We start from the raw sequence: 13,390 nt of genomic DNA, 5'->3' as shown, positions 1-13,390 counted from the left end.
ACACAGCTACCTATAGCTGTACACTTAAGAAGTGTACACTTTTCTGTACTAAGTTATACCTCCAGGAAAAAATAAAAACAAAAGCCTGGCTGCATCACTCTGCCTCTCTTAATCTCTGTTTTTGCATTGGCAAAATGCAGTGGCAGGAGCTGCCCCACTGAGCAGAGGCTTTAGAGGACGGTGCACCCAGTCTGCGTGCAGTGGCAGGAGCTGTCTCGCTGTGCAGAAGCTTTAGAGGACGGTGCACCTGGGCTGTGTGTAGACAGGCAGGAGCGGCCTTGCTGTGCAGAGGCTTTAGAGACCAGTGTGTGCCCAGGCTGTGTGCAGACAGTGGCAGGAGCTGCCCCCCTGTGCAGAGGCTTTAGAGGACGGTGCACCCAGTCTGTGTGCAGTGGCAGGAGCTGCCTCGCTGTGCAGAGGCTTTAGAGGACGGTGCACCCAGTCTGTGTGCAGTGGCAGGAGCTGCCTCGCTGTGCAGAAGCTTTAGAGGATGGTGCGCTGTGTGCAGACAGTGGCGGGAGATGCCTCGCTGTGTAGAGGCTTTAGAGGACGGTGCACCCAGGCTGTGTGCAGTGGCAGGAACTGTCTTGCCGTGCAGAAGCTTTAGAGGATGGTGCACCTGGGCTGTGTGCAGACAGTGGCAGGAGCTGCCTCGCTGTGCAGAGGCTTTAGAGGATGGTGCACACAGCCTGGCTGACAGCCACTGCACCATGAACGTAAGTCACACAGAAGCAGAAAAGCATCTGGCTTCCACCACACCTTGGCCCTCTTTGGGCCTCAGTTTCTGTAAGGAACCAGTGGTCTCCACCTGCCTCAAAGGCAAAGGAGTAAAGGCATAAAAACCCTCATATCAGGCCCCTGTGAGCCAGCCTGCCCCTCACCACAAAGTGAAGAGCAATTCAGAGATCGGAACACACAGTATGCCTACTGCTCCATGCAGAAGGTACTAAGCCACTTCCAGGTGCCCAACCTGCTCACTCACTATGTGCCAGGCCTGGCCCAGGGCTTCTCTCCAGGAGGAGCACCAACTCACCACGGTGGCTCCTCTAAGGGCCCACTGGGATACAGGACCATAGGCACAAGCGCAGTGGGAACCCAGGCCAAGGGGTGGCCCCTGCCTGGGACTGGAGTTTAGCAGACTCCTGTGGGAACAGGCTCACAAGGTCCCAGATGAGCCACCAGACAAAGCTGACTCAACATAATGGTACCCTTGGTGTCAGAGGGGCTGCACAGCCAGGTGCCCCTCACACCATGGGCAGCTGGAGGCAGGGAGAGGCCTGTTTCCCTGTCCAGAGCCTGAACATCTCACCCTCCTCCCCTGGACTTTGGGTGGCCTTGGGAAACCAGACTGGTGGCCACCTCGCCAACAATTTGTAGGCTCAGCTGTCCTCACGGCCCTTTAATATCATTTTCTCATGAGTCTGCCAACAACCCGGGGACAGGGCCTGGGGTCAGAATCATCATTGGCTCCATTTTATAGAGGAGTACACTGAGGCTCTAGGAGGTTTGGTGTCCCAGGGCACCCCAGTGAGGAGTCAAGAAGCAGCTAGATGGCTGGATGCCCACGCTCAGCCCACTGGGCACAGCTCAGTCCCTTGTGCCCTGTCCTCCCCATCACCTGGGGGCTGCTCACTCAAGCAGCCAGTTCACTCAGTCAGTCAACAAACAGCCACTGTGTGCTGCAGCCACTGTTTTAGGAGCTGGAGGCAGAGCAGGAGACAGGCTGCAGGGAGATGGTTCCGAGTCAACGACCGCTCCAGCCCTTACACACTCGGCAAATGCCAAGAACAACAGTGTCGCAGACACACTGGCGCCTGTCCTGAGCCAGGCGCTGCACTGAGATTATCGCATCTAATTCTCTAAGCAGCCTCACAAGGGTGGAACTGTCATCCCCATTTTACAGATGAGGATGCTGAGGCTCAAATTCAGGGCCTTGCCTGAGTGTGGTCTCATAGCCTAGTCGAAGTGGGGGAGGATCTGACACCAGGCACACAGGCTCCTCAGTCCTGTCTGTCTGTCCCATGGGATTTTTAGTCCTTTGTGTGAGTTGTCGGAATGGACCCTTGCTCTGGACCTCAGCAATGGATGGATTTAGCAGGGCCTCAGGATGAACCAGGACCCAAGACCCCACATCCCATCCCGTGTCTCAGGCCCTGGCTGCCTCCAGTACCCAGAGCTGTACACCCCCTGGGCCCGGAGCCCAGCCTGACTTTGGTTCTGCCTACACTCCTGGGACCTGGGCTCCATGGGGACATCTGAGACCATTCCTGCTCCTGGGGCCCTGCTCACATCAGCTCAGCCCCAACAAACATCCCAGTTTTGTGCCGGTCCCCACTAGGCATAAGGGGTGGGGAAACAGACAAGAAAGCAAAGAGTCCCACTTGGGATGCTCTCCCCGCATACCTCCCATGGCTGGCACCTTCTCCCTCTGATAAAGGCTCCCTGGCCACCCTGCCTCTATCAGCACCCCCTGCACCTCCCACTGTCTCTCTGGCACCACTCAGCTTTTCCACACAGCTCTGCCCACAGGCCAGCACCAGCCACGTTTTCACCTGATTGCTGTCTGTCACTCCTACTCCACTGTGAGCTCCTCGAGGGTCAGGACCTGGTCTGTTTTATTCACAAATGTACCTCTCCCCATCCCACCCCCAATTAGTACCACATCTGGTACATAGCAGGGCTGCAATATACTTATTAAGTGACTGCACTTGCTGAATGAATACTGACTGGCAGAGAGAATGTGAGAACACAGTGGGGGCATCTGTTACCCCTGACTCTGAGCAGACAGCAGGGGGGCAGAAAGCAGAAGTGTCCCAGGCAGAAGGCATAGCAGGGGCAGAGGCCTGAGGGCAAGAAAGAACTGGGCTTTGGGGACCTCTAAGTGCAGCTTCTGAGTGCGGCAGAAGCACAGGACACGAGACAAGGAGGCCAGCAGGGTGGCAAGGGGGTGACAGGGAGCCCTCCAGGGTGCCAGCTCTGGGTAGGGGGTGCCCCAGCACTCAGATCACCCCCCAGCCCTGCCCAAACCAGCAACCAGCCTGGTCCCCAGCCCAACTTTACCCCCGAGGCCACCTGTGGTAGGCAACCAAATTCGGGGGCAGTCATCACTCCTCCTCTGCCCACAGACACCAGGAACACAGTCCTGGCACCCACCCACAGGTCTGGGAGCCAACCTGCCACCGTGCAGGCTGCAACCTGTGACCTTGGCCCCATTAGCGTGGCCTCCTCCAGTCGAGCAAACCAGCTGGCGCCAAAACACAGAGCAGCTTGGGTGAACTCCTCACTGCAGAGGATGGCACGGCTGCGGGCGGCAGGCGACATCGCTTATGCGCTCCAGCCGGCATCTGTGGGGGAGGGGTGGTGGTGGCAAGAACTGGGTGTGTCCAGGGCAGCAAACAGCTCTCACACCCAGGCTGGACTGACCTGGCATGGCTCGGGTAGCCAGGTGGGAAAACTCACCCCAGACAGTCTCTCTCTCTCTCTCCAGGCCTCAGGCTGGGCCTCGGCTCCCACTCCCTCTCCCTTTGGATGACCTCAGTTCTGGATGTCCCCGAAGCACTTCAGCCAGAGTGCTCCCTGCTCAAGCCTGCTTCAGGCATCCCTTCTCCTCCATGCATCCCAGGCATCCTATCCAGGCTCTTCCCTCCCCCACCGCCCCATGCCACATAGACTCTCCCAGTTCCAGCCCCACTGCCATCTCCCTCCTTCACCCGTCTCTGCCTCCAGACCTGCTACTGAGACCCTCTAAAGGGTGCCTGCCACCTTTAGAATAAAATCCCTGGCCCCTCCTGGGCCCTACTGGCCCACATGGCACAGTCTGGTCCCTAAACCCCCCTCCACACACACACCTATCCACCATACTCCAGTGACAATGGCCTCCTTTCTGTCCCACACCCAGACAAACTCAGACCTGCCACAGGGCCTTTGCACGGGCCCCTGACTAGGGTGCTTTTCCCCCTGACCTCCCTCATGGCTGGCACTCCTCGCTCTTCAGGCCTCAACTCAAATATTTCCTCTTGAAGAGACCTCTCCAGAGCACCCTGGCCAGCGGTACCCACAAGTGCACCCCACCCTGATCACCACCACACAGCACAGAACTGCTTCCCATTGCCATGCATCTTCTTCCTCGCTCACTGTCTGTCTCCCCATCAGCCTGGGAGTTGCACAACACAGTGGCTGTGCATGAAGAGTCACTGCTGTGTCCTCGGGCCTGGCACAGAGCATTCCACACATCTGTGCACTGAATGAGTGCGTGGACTCCCAGTCACCATGGCGCAGTCAGATCTGACCACATCAGGGGCTCCTGGGCCCTCCAGATGCTGCTGCCTCATGTCCAAGGCCTCTGTGGTCTAGCCCTGGCTACTTCTCTAGCCCTGACACTGGGGTGGCCTCCTCTCACTGATTTCCAAACCCACGCTGCCACCATGCCCTCCCTGCCACTCCTCTTCCCTTTATCCTCTCCCTGGCACCTCCTGGGACCTGTCCAAACCCATACCTCTCATCCTGCCTGTCCCTCCCCCAGTCTTCAGTACCTTCAGCTCCCATCCCTCCTCACCCTCGCATTCACAGCCTGACATCAGCTTCCATCCCCCACCTCCCTGCCTGTCACTTCTGCTTACAAGTCCTGGTGCCACTGCCAATGCTTGGTGTCCCCCTCATCCTGTGCTTTCGTGCCTCCAAGCCTTTGAAACCTGCTATTCCCTCTGCCTGAGTGCTCTTCCCCCTCTTCTCAGCTGGATGAGCTCTTATTCATCCTGCAAGACCCAACTCAAAATGTCTCCTCTTTTGTAAAATCCTGCCTGATCCTTCTCCTACATCAGTCAGGACATCACTGGTTGCAAGAGAAAGAAACACAACTCAAAATAGCTTGAGCAAAAAAGAGAACATGTTGGTTTTATGTAACTAAAAATTCCAGGGGTAGTTTCAGGCATTCTGGATCTAGAGGCCCAAATTAAGTCATCGATCCATCCACATCTGGGCTCTGCCTCCTTCCACGTGATGACCTTCTCCGCAATCCTCCATCCTAAACGCAGCTGTGGAGGAGAGTGGCCGGTGGCCTCACATTCACACCCTTTAGTTTCAACAATCACAGCTGAGTCCAAAGCCAGAATGGGCGTGGGAGGGGGTCTCAGGCCCAGCATACTCAACCCTGAGTCACAGTTCCAGGGAAGCCTTTGACTGGCTCAGATGTGCCACATGCCCATTTCTCCACCAGTCAATGTGGCCAGAGAGAGGGGGTATTGGGCCCCACCCTGGGAAGTGGGGGCATGGGTCCCAGGAAGAAAACCCTCTGGGCCCAGGTCCTACTCTGTACACAACTCCTGCCTCAGTCTCCACGTGTCCCCTGAGACTCCCCAACCCCCTGGATGTTCACGGTTCTGCAGCACGAGAAATCCCCTTGAAGCTGGGTCCCCAGTGCCCGCTCCGTGACAGCCCCAGAAGAGGGCCTGAGAAACTTTTCGTCTGAATGGAGGTCGGCTGCACAGAGGAAACTACACGTGTTGGGTGTGTAATAACGGGTTAACCATCACCCCTGGCAGGCAGCAGATCTGCATTTTCACGGAGGCCTCAGGGGGACACAAAGCTTAAATGGCAGCGTGGAGAGTTGGGAGGGGGGTACCCAGGGGGCCCTCAGCAGAGCCCCGTCCCTCCCGGCAGCCGGGCCTGCGGGAGCCACTCGGCCAATCCCGAAGAGCTCGCTCAGGGGCTGCAAGTGGAAAGACTGGGAAAATAATTACCGAGGAGGCCCGGGAGGGAGGCGGGGAGGCTGGCGAGAGTCTTAATGAAACTGCTAACGCGTTAGTGATTCCTGCCTGCTCGGGAAAGGCGGAGGCAGACAGCCATGTTGCCAGCTCCTGCGATGGAGGCTGCCAGGCGGGACGGGCTGGGCACGGCACGAGGCGGCAACAATAGGCACCTCTTCATCATCTGCCTCTCAACACGTGACTTTCAAAGGGCAATCTTAATATATCAAAGTCCCGATGACAGTATATTTCAACACATCTCGTATTAAATTGGGCTGGAGTCCCTTCAGATGCATTATAAATATAAAGGCTAAAATTCTGATTAAAGCCATAATCACAGAGATCTAAGGATGAGGGTGAGCAGGGTGTCTGGTCCCATTTTTCAGATAGGAGGTCATCTACATCCAGGGAGACAGGGTTGTTCCAGAAGGCATCCAGACCTTTAAAGCCTTCTCATGAGCAGTCCCTCTCCTCCCCACCCCCGGGTCTTTCCAGTCTCAGAAAAGCTCTGTGAGGCAGGCAGATGCCACAGGCCCCCTTAACAGGTGCCCCCAAAGAGGCCGGACCAAAGTCACACAGCGAGGCCACGGGGACAGTCGCTGCACCCAAGGCTCAGACTCCTGGCCCAGTGCTCGTCCTCACACAAGATGGGCACTTACTGGTCACTGCAATCTACACTGTGGTTACCAGTTTACACCTTACTGCAGCTCCAGGTGAGAAAACAGAGGCACACAGAGACTAAGTGATGTATCCAAGGCCACGCAGCTGGACAGATCTAGAGCCAGGACTCAGGGCGGGGTTTTAAGAATCCAAAGCTACGCACTTTTTCTTCAAACATTCTGCAGGGCACAGTGGGAACCTGGTACCCCCTGGCTTGTTGAAGGAGAGATCTGGGGCCATAGAGAAGCCCAGAGCCATTGAACCAGCATTCTCTGGGCAGCGAACTGCAGGGAAGGCCAAGTCAGGAGTTGGGGCAGCTGGTGGAGCCAGAAATGACCACAAAAACGGCGCTCACTCTGCACCCACTCTGCGTCAGCATGTGCTGGGCAATTACTGAGGGATTCCCATTGTCCAAAGGAGGAAACTGAGGCTTGCAGAAACAGAACCATATGTCTTAGAGAGTGACCCTCAGCTAGTGAGTGGCACAGTCACAGTGAGATTCAACCATCCCGGGGGTGGCCCTGCTCCAACTGCTGCCCATCCCAAGCCTGGGGCAGGCACTTGGCCAGCCGGGTGCTCACAGAGCCAGCCTGACGCACAGACTCAATCCAGAACCTCAGGCATCCAGTGGGGCCCATCTCCCTCCCACCATCCCAGGATGCATGAAAGAACTTTAGGGTGCGAGACAAGAATGGGCCTGGGAAGGGGGCCTCAGTCCCTGTATACTCAGCAAAGCTCCATCTGCTCCTGACCTGGTCAACAGCTGGGTCAGGGGGTGGGGGAAGTAGGCCAGAACCCCAGTGACTAGCTGGGCCCCTGCCATATCCAGACCTGGTACAAACAAGGTCTGTAAGGAAGGGATGCACCTTTCCTTACCTGTTCTGCCTCACTGGCCACCTTAGAACTGTCCAAACATTCCCAGACCCAGGGAGATGCCTTTCCAGGGACCCAGCAGCTCATGCAGGCCTGTCCCCATCTGTTCCCAGGTCTGTTTCCCCAGGGGGACTGTCAGAGGGGAAGGCCACATTTGAACCGCCTCTGTGGGTACAAGACCCCTGTGCAAGAGGCTGTTCTAGATGAATGAATGAGTGAATAAATGATGGAACAAACCAATGCCACTCAACCTGCTACTGCAGTCCCTTCCCGTGGTAGCCTGCACCCAGCATGATCATTGTTTCTGTCCACTGAAAGGGACCTCCACTGCATGAGACCAGCCCTGGCCCTCAGCCATCACCAGACAAGAAAACTGAGGCTCAGAGGGCCCAGGGCCTCCTGGGAGGTGGCAGCACCAGGATTCAACCCCAGGCAGATGGACTCAGTTTGTGCCTTAGCCTCAGGCTCTGCCCAGCCTTCATTTCCAAAGACAAGTACACAAGCACTCACCTGGCCCACCCCACTCCACCCCACCCTGAGGGCACAAACATGCCCATTCCTGGGACAAGGACATTCAGGTGCAGAGCGGTCGAGGGCCTAACCCAAGGTCACAGAGTCATCAGGACGCACAGCAAGGTCTCAAACTCAAATGGCTGCCTCCATCCCTCATCATCTCTTCCACACGCCAAAGCTGCCTCCTTCCCCATCAACGCAATAAAGAAGGGAAGGGGGAGGGGGAGGGGAAAGGAGAGGAGGGAAGGCCCCCCCCAACCAGCCCGCAGCCGGCTCCTTTCTGGTCAGGGAGAAAGCCTCTAATGAAGGCCCTGCAGATGCCGCGAAGCTGACGGTGTCAGCCTGGGAGCCCCGTGGAGCTGCGGGGCGCGCAGCTCTGCTCCCAATTAGCACACAGGTCCTCCATCAAAGCGCGCGCCGGCTGCCAGGAGCAGAGGCCGGAGGGACGGCCCTGCTAGCAGCGGGAGAGGAGGCCGTGGCTCTCTGGCAGGCCCTGGCCTCTGCTCCTTGCCTTTCTGGGGGGGATCCAAACCCCCCAGTCCCCCACACTCACTCACACCCTCTCCAATCAGCCAGCTTAGGGCAGCCGCCGTCACCCCGGGGGACACGCTAATGAAGATGGCCGACATTAATCTCTTCCCTCTCCCGACAGGTCAATTTATAGTTCCATGGGGAGCCCTGGCGTTCGGCCAGAGGCCCTGACATAACTCTCCCTGTTCTCCGGGAGGACATCAGGGGTGGGCTAGATAGGGCAAGGGAGGCTGGAGACCCCCGGGGCAGGCCAGGGAGGGCCCCTCTGCCTGAGCACCCACCGTTACCATCCCAGCGAATCCAGGTGGGTAAGGACCTGGGCCCCTGAACTCAAAGGCAGAGGGTCAGTCCTCGGCTCCTCAATCAAGAGCATCCTGCTCACAGGCAGAAGACCCCCAAGGAAGCAGGAGGCTTCTGACATCTGCTCCTTGTCAGCCTCAAGGGGATTCACAGAGCCCTGTAACGGACCCTTCCGCTTCTGCCAGCCTCCCCAGTGTTCATTCCTCAAAGACCTGTGAGCTGGCCACACAGGGCCTGGGCCTGTGCTGGACCCTGGGGACACACCAACCCGGGCCCCAGCTCTCCCAGTCTGGGTCGGGGGGGTGGCGGGGGGCAAGATGGAAGCATCCTACCACATTGAGAGCAATAATGGAAGGATTTGCCAAGAGCTGGGGGCACCCATGGGAAAAGGCCTTCACTTCACCTGCCTGAGAAGGAGGTGGGAGTCTGGGAGGACCACAGGGAGGAGGGGATGTACCTGGGCCTTGAGGATGAGCCAGGAGGCTGGAAGACTTGGGGGAGGGGATGTGTGGGAAAGAGACTATCTCAGGCAGAGAAGACCCAGTGCTTAGGGGGTCTAAGATCAGAGGACATCCACTTCCCTGGGGTGAGGCCAGAGAGGTGAGCAGGGGAGACCACTCAGAGGAGAGGTCCAGCCTCGAAAAGTGGCTCAGGAGGTTGGCCTAGTTTAGGTTTGTGGACAGCTGAAGAGTTTGGAAGCTCAGAGCTGCATTTAAAATGACAGCTTCGGCAATGGCGTCCCAATGGACAGTCATGGGTGGGGAGGAGGGGCTGGTGCGTCCAGGGCAGAGGGGGAATTGGGGGAGAAACGACGGGAGGGCTGACTGGATGGACAGGCAGGTAGGAAGGCCACAGGCCTGGAGTCTCCAGTGTGGGTAACGGGTGCAAGTGATGTCACAGCCCTAGGGTAGGATAAAGACTGGGGCCTGATGCTAAGCTTGTGAGCCTGGGAAGGTCTTAGAAGGCCCCAAAGCCCAGGGCTGGGAGATGCCAGGACCCAAATGTTGGTCCGGGTTCAAAATTCTGAGCAGCACTAGACTACCTCCTGGAGGTAGTTCATCTCATTGGGCAGAGGTGAAGCCAGGGGGCTGTCCCCTTGCCAGACACTGGGGGAGGAGGCAGGGGCCTGCCAAGGGTCGGGTGTGTGGCTAGGCAGCCCCACCATGCTGGACAGAGCCCTCAGGTTGGAAGCATGTGGGCCAGGCTGCCCCCATCTCACCCAATTCCAGAGCCTGACCCTACTTCCGCATTAAATTGATGCTCCTAGAATCCCAGCTGAATGGATGACCCTTCCCCTGGACCCTGGACCCTCCCCTTTTCCTCCCCCTCCTTCAGGGCTACCCACCAGGTCTCATCTAATCCCCTCGGGCACCGTGGGGGTGTCTCCTTTTCCCTAGGCTGGAGACCCAAGTCCAGGGAGCTAAGGGACTTGTTTAAAACCTCTCAGCTTCTAGGCGCCAGTCAGGAGGGAACCAAGGTCCAACTGACCCCAAAGCACACGCTCTTAAGGAAAGGAGGAAAAAGAACAAGGCTGAAATAAAAAACGCAAGCGCTTACAGTGGCTGCATTATGGTGGTGGGACAATGGATGATTTTTTTTTTTTCTTTTTTTCTACAATGAAATATTCATAGGCTCACTCTGTCGCTGTGAGTGTCCTGGAGGGGTGAGCTCCCACTGTAGAGTCAAGCAGCCCCAGGGGCAAATCCTGGCTGGCCACTTGCTAGCTGGGGACCTTGAGCGAGCCATTTGCCCACTCTTAGCCTCCGTTTTCTCATCTGTACAATGGGGACAAACACCCCCTACTTCAGAGGAACGGTCACGGCTGGCGCACAGTAGGCGCGCAGTAAGTGCCAGCCTTTGAGCATCACACCCCCGCGTCCTCGCCACCTGTCTGGCCTCCAGAGGGAACTTGAGACGCCCCCACGTGCCAGACGCGGATGCTGGGCGGGCATCGGGCCCCTGGGGCTGGCGCCCACCCCCCGCCTCCCGCCGCGCCCGCGCTGTCCCCTTACCCTGGCGGCCGGAGGGCCGGCATCTGTCCCGCAGGAGAGCCCGGGCAGCGGGGCCGGGCTCCGGAGCGCGGGGCGCGGGCGCGGGCAGGGCGCGCGGGGGCGCGGGCCGCGCGCTCCGGGCCGTGCGCCCCGCGGCCGCCGCGTCCTCGCCTCCAGCGCGGGCCCCGCGCGCCCCGGCCGGCCCGGGGGCAGGCCCTGCGCAGCGCCGCGCCGGGTGGGGGGCGGGCCTCGCGGGCCCTGGAGAGGCGCCCGGGCGGCGCGGGCTCCCGGCGGGCGCGGGCGGCGCCGCTGCGGTGGCCCCGCTGCTGAGTGGTGGGACGCGATTTACTGGCTGCAATTCCCGGCGCCCCTCGATGGCACTTAAGAGAGACCGGGAGGGAGCCGGGGAGAGCGGGCGGAGGGCGGGCGGGCGGGCGGAGGAGGGGCGGCGGGAGCCGTGCGCGCCGGCGGGGGAGGGGCGCGGGCGGGGGCGGGCGGGCGGGAGGTGGGGAGAGGCCCGGATGGAGGCGGCGGGCGGCCGCGGCGCGCCGGGCTGGGGTAGGGGGGGCCCTGCCTCCAGCCCCCGCCCACCCGCGCCCAGCCCCCCACGCACGGCGCCGCTGCTGGGGGTGAGGCCAGCCCCCACTCCACCGGCTCTCCCCACCCCACGTCTTCAGAAAGCCCCCACCAACCCACCGGCCCCCCACCCCCGCCCAAACTCCCTCCCTCACCGACCCCTCTTCTAACCGGCCTGCGCCACCCCCACCCGCATCCCCACGGCCACCAGAGATCAGAAACTCTAGGCCCACGGGCCCAATCCAGCCTGAAGCCAGGCTTGCGTGACACCATAGTATTTTTTGTTTTTAATTGGAATTAATTCTCATCGTTTAAAAATTGGGAATTTTCACATAAAAATCCACCGATGAGCTCGGTTTGGAGAAGAGGAGGCCCGGGCAGCAGCCTCCCCCTCGTGCATTCCGCTTGCCAGCCGTCTTGACAGACGCGGGCCCGCAGCTGGCCTCAGTCCCCACCAGGCCCACCTGCCTGTCCTGGGAGGCGCCCGAGTTCTCCCGTCCAAGCCTGCCATACTGCAGTGCCTCTGCAGGCCCCCCTCTGTGGGATGACCACCCCCACTCCCTAAGGCTCCTCTTCTGGGAAGCTTCCCGGGACTGCCCCCCGAGTGGCCACCCAGTCCCTCTGTGCAGTCACAGCCCCCGTGGAGGTGGTGGCGCCTGCTCTACCTCGCCTGAGTCCTCCGTGGCTGGCACCGCGGCCTCTGCGGCTGCGCTCTCGCCACAGGGCTGCTGCTCTCTGGCTGGATTCTCCCTCCGTCCTGGCTCTGGGCCTGGCCCACAGTAGGCGCTCAGTAAGTGTTGGCTGAGCAGCAACCAAAGAAGAAGGGCCGGGATTGGGATTCCACAAGGCAGCCTGGGCCGTGGCAGGCACAGGGCACCGGTCCCTGCAGCTGATGTTCATTTTGAAAGCCCCGAATGTTCATTCGGGGTGGCTCTCACCAACCAAGGAAGCTAATGATTTCCACGTTCATTTTTCTCCACCTTAATCCCACTGCCAAGGCTTCCAGGCCTCTGTTGCTGCTGCCCTCAGACTGGGATCAGATCCCTCTAGAAGGTGCAGTCTGCCTGGGGACTGTCCAGGAGGGCCCACAGGGTCCAGCTTTGCCACCCTGGCCCCTGTGAGGCCACAGCCAGGTCTCAGGGCCACAGGGTCTGAGGGTAGCAGCTGGCCAGTGTCTCGGGGGCAGGAGAGAGGGACAGATTAGCTCAGACAGCACCCCAGGGCCAACACAGCTCTACTGACTCCCTGGGCAGGTGCCAGGGTACCCCTTCATGCTGCTGCTTCCTGAGCAGAGGACAAGGGGGAGTGGGACAAGAGCTGCCCCTTCCCAGCCACTAGACGCATCTCAGGGTTTACTAAAAATCTGTGTCACAAACCCAGCCAGACACCAGCATCCCATTTTACAGAGAAGAAACAGGTTCAGAGTGGGTGACCTTGCCAAGGTCACAAGGCTAACAGGGCACTAAGCCAGGAGCTTATGCACCCCCCAAAGTGTCCCTACCCTGAAGGGAAACAAGACTCCCCTCAGGGTTAGATCCAGAGCTAAGTCCAGGAGGTGGGACTGGTCTGCAGTATAGGAGAGACAGGCACCTGCATCCCAGAGCTGGCTCCAGACACGTCTCCCTCCTGGAGCCTTGCACAACCTGGGCAGATGCCCAGGACTGCTCCTCACCTCCTCAACTACTCCCTTGCCACAGCGGCCCAGCCAGTTGCCCTCCTCACTGCGGGTGCAGGAAAACAGGCCTAGCTGGAGCCAGCAACCACACACGAGCCACAGAACACCTTCCCGGGCCTCAGTGCGCCCATCTGTCATGTGGGAGAACACCCCCAGCCTCTCTGGGCTTTTATGGGGGAGCGGGGGCAAACAAGACAGCTGATGATGGACAAGGAAGAGGGAGAACCAGGAAGTTAAATGCTCCAGCTCTGAGCTGGTCTGGGTTCACATCCTGACTTCCCGATCACCTAGCTGTGACTCACCTGCTCCAGGCCTCAGTTTCCTTATCTGTAAAAAGAGTAGGGGGGATTATAAGACCAACAGACTCAAGAGACTGTAATGAGGCTGATGGGACAATGCATGGTCGGGACCTCAGCACAATCTGACAATCCCAAGGCCTAAGACCTGTGACCTTGAAGGTGGAGACAGGAAAAAGGAGGGGCTAAACACACGGACCCTGGAGGGTTCACATCCAGCTCTGCTGTACC

General features: G+C 59.2%; 1 protein-coding gene across 1 annotated transcript in view; it reads right to left on the bottom strand.

Annotated features, from left to right (window-relative positions):
• TCF20 (transcription factor 20) overlaps nt 1-10,816 on the bottom strand; it is a 187,739-nt gene extending 176,923 nt beyond the window's left edge. Inside the window, exon 1 of the mRNA XM_045364235.3 lies at nt 10,634-10,816. The gene's annotated coding sequence lies outside the window, so the exon portion shown is untranslated. The remainder of the gene's footprint in view (nt 1-10,633) is intronic.
• Nucleotides 10,817-13,390: the final 2,574 nt, after the last annotated feature.

The sequence above is a fragment of the Macaca fascicularis genome, chromosome 10 (assembly GCF_037993035.2).
Source record: "Macaca fascicularis isolate 582-1 chromosome 10, T2T-MFA8v1.1".
In the NCBI taxonomy this organism is placed as follows: domain Eukaryota; kingdom Metazoa; phylum Chordata; class Mammalia; order Primates; family Cercopithecidae; genus Macaca; species Macaca fascicularis.
Note: the sequence above shows the minus strand (reverse complement) of the source record. Positions and strands in the feature narration are given on the sequence as shown.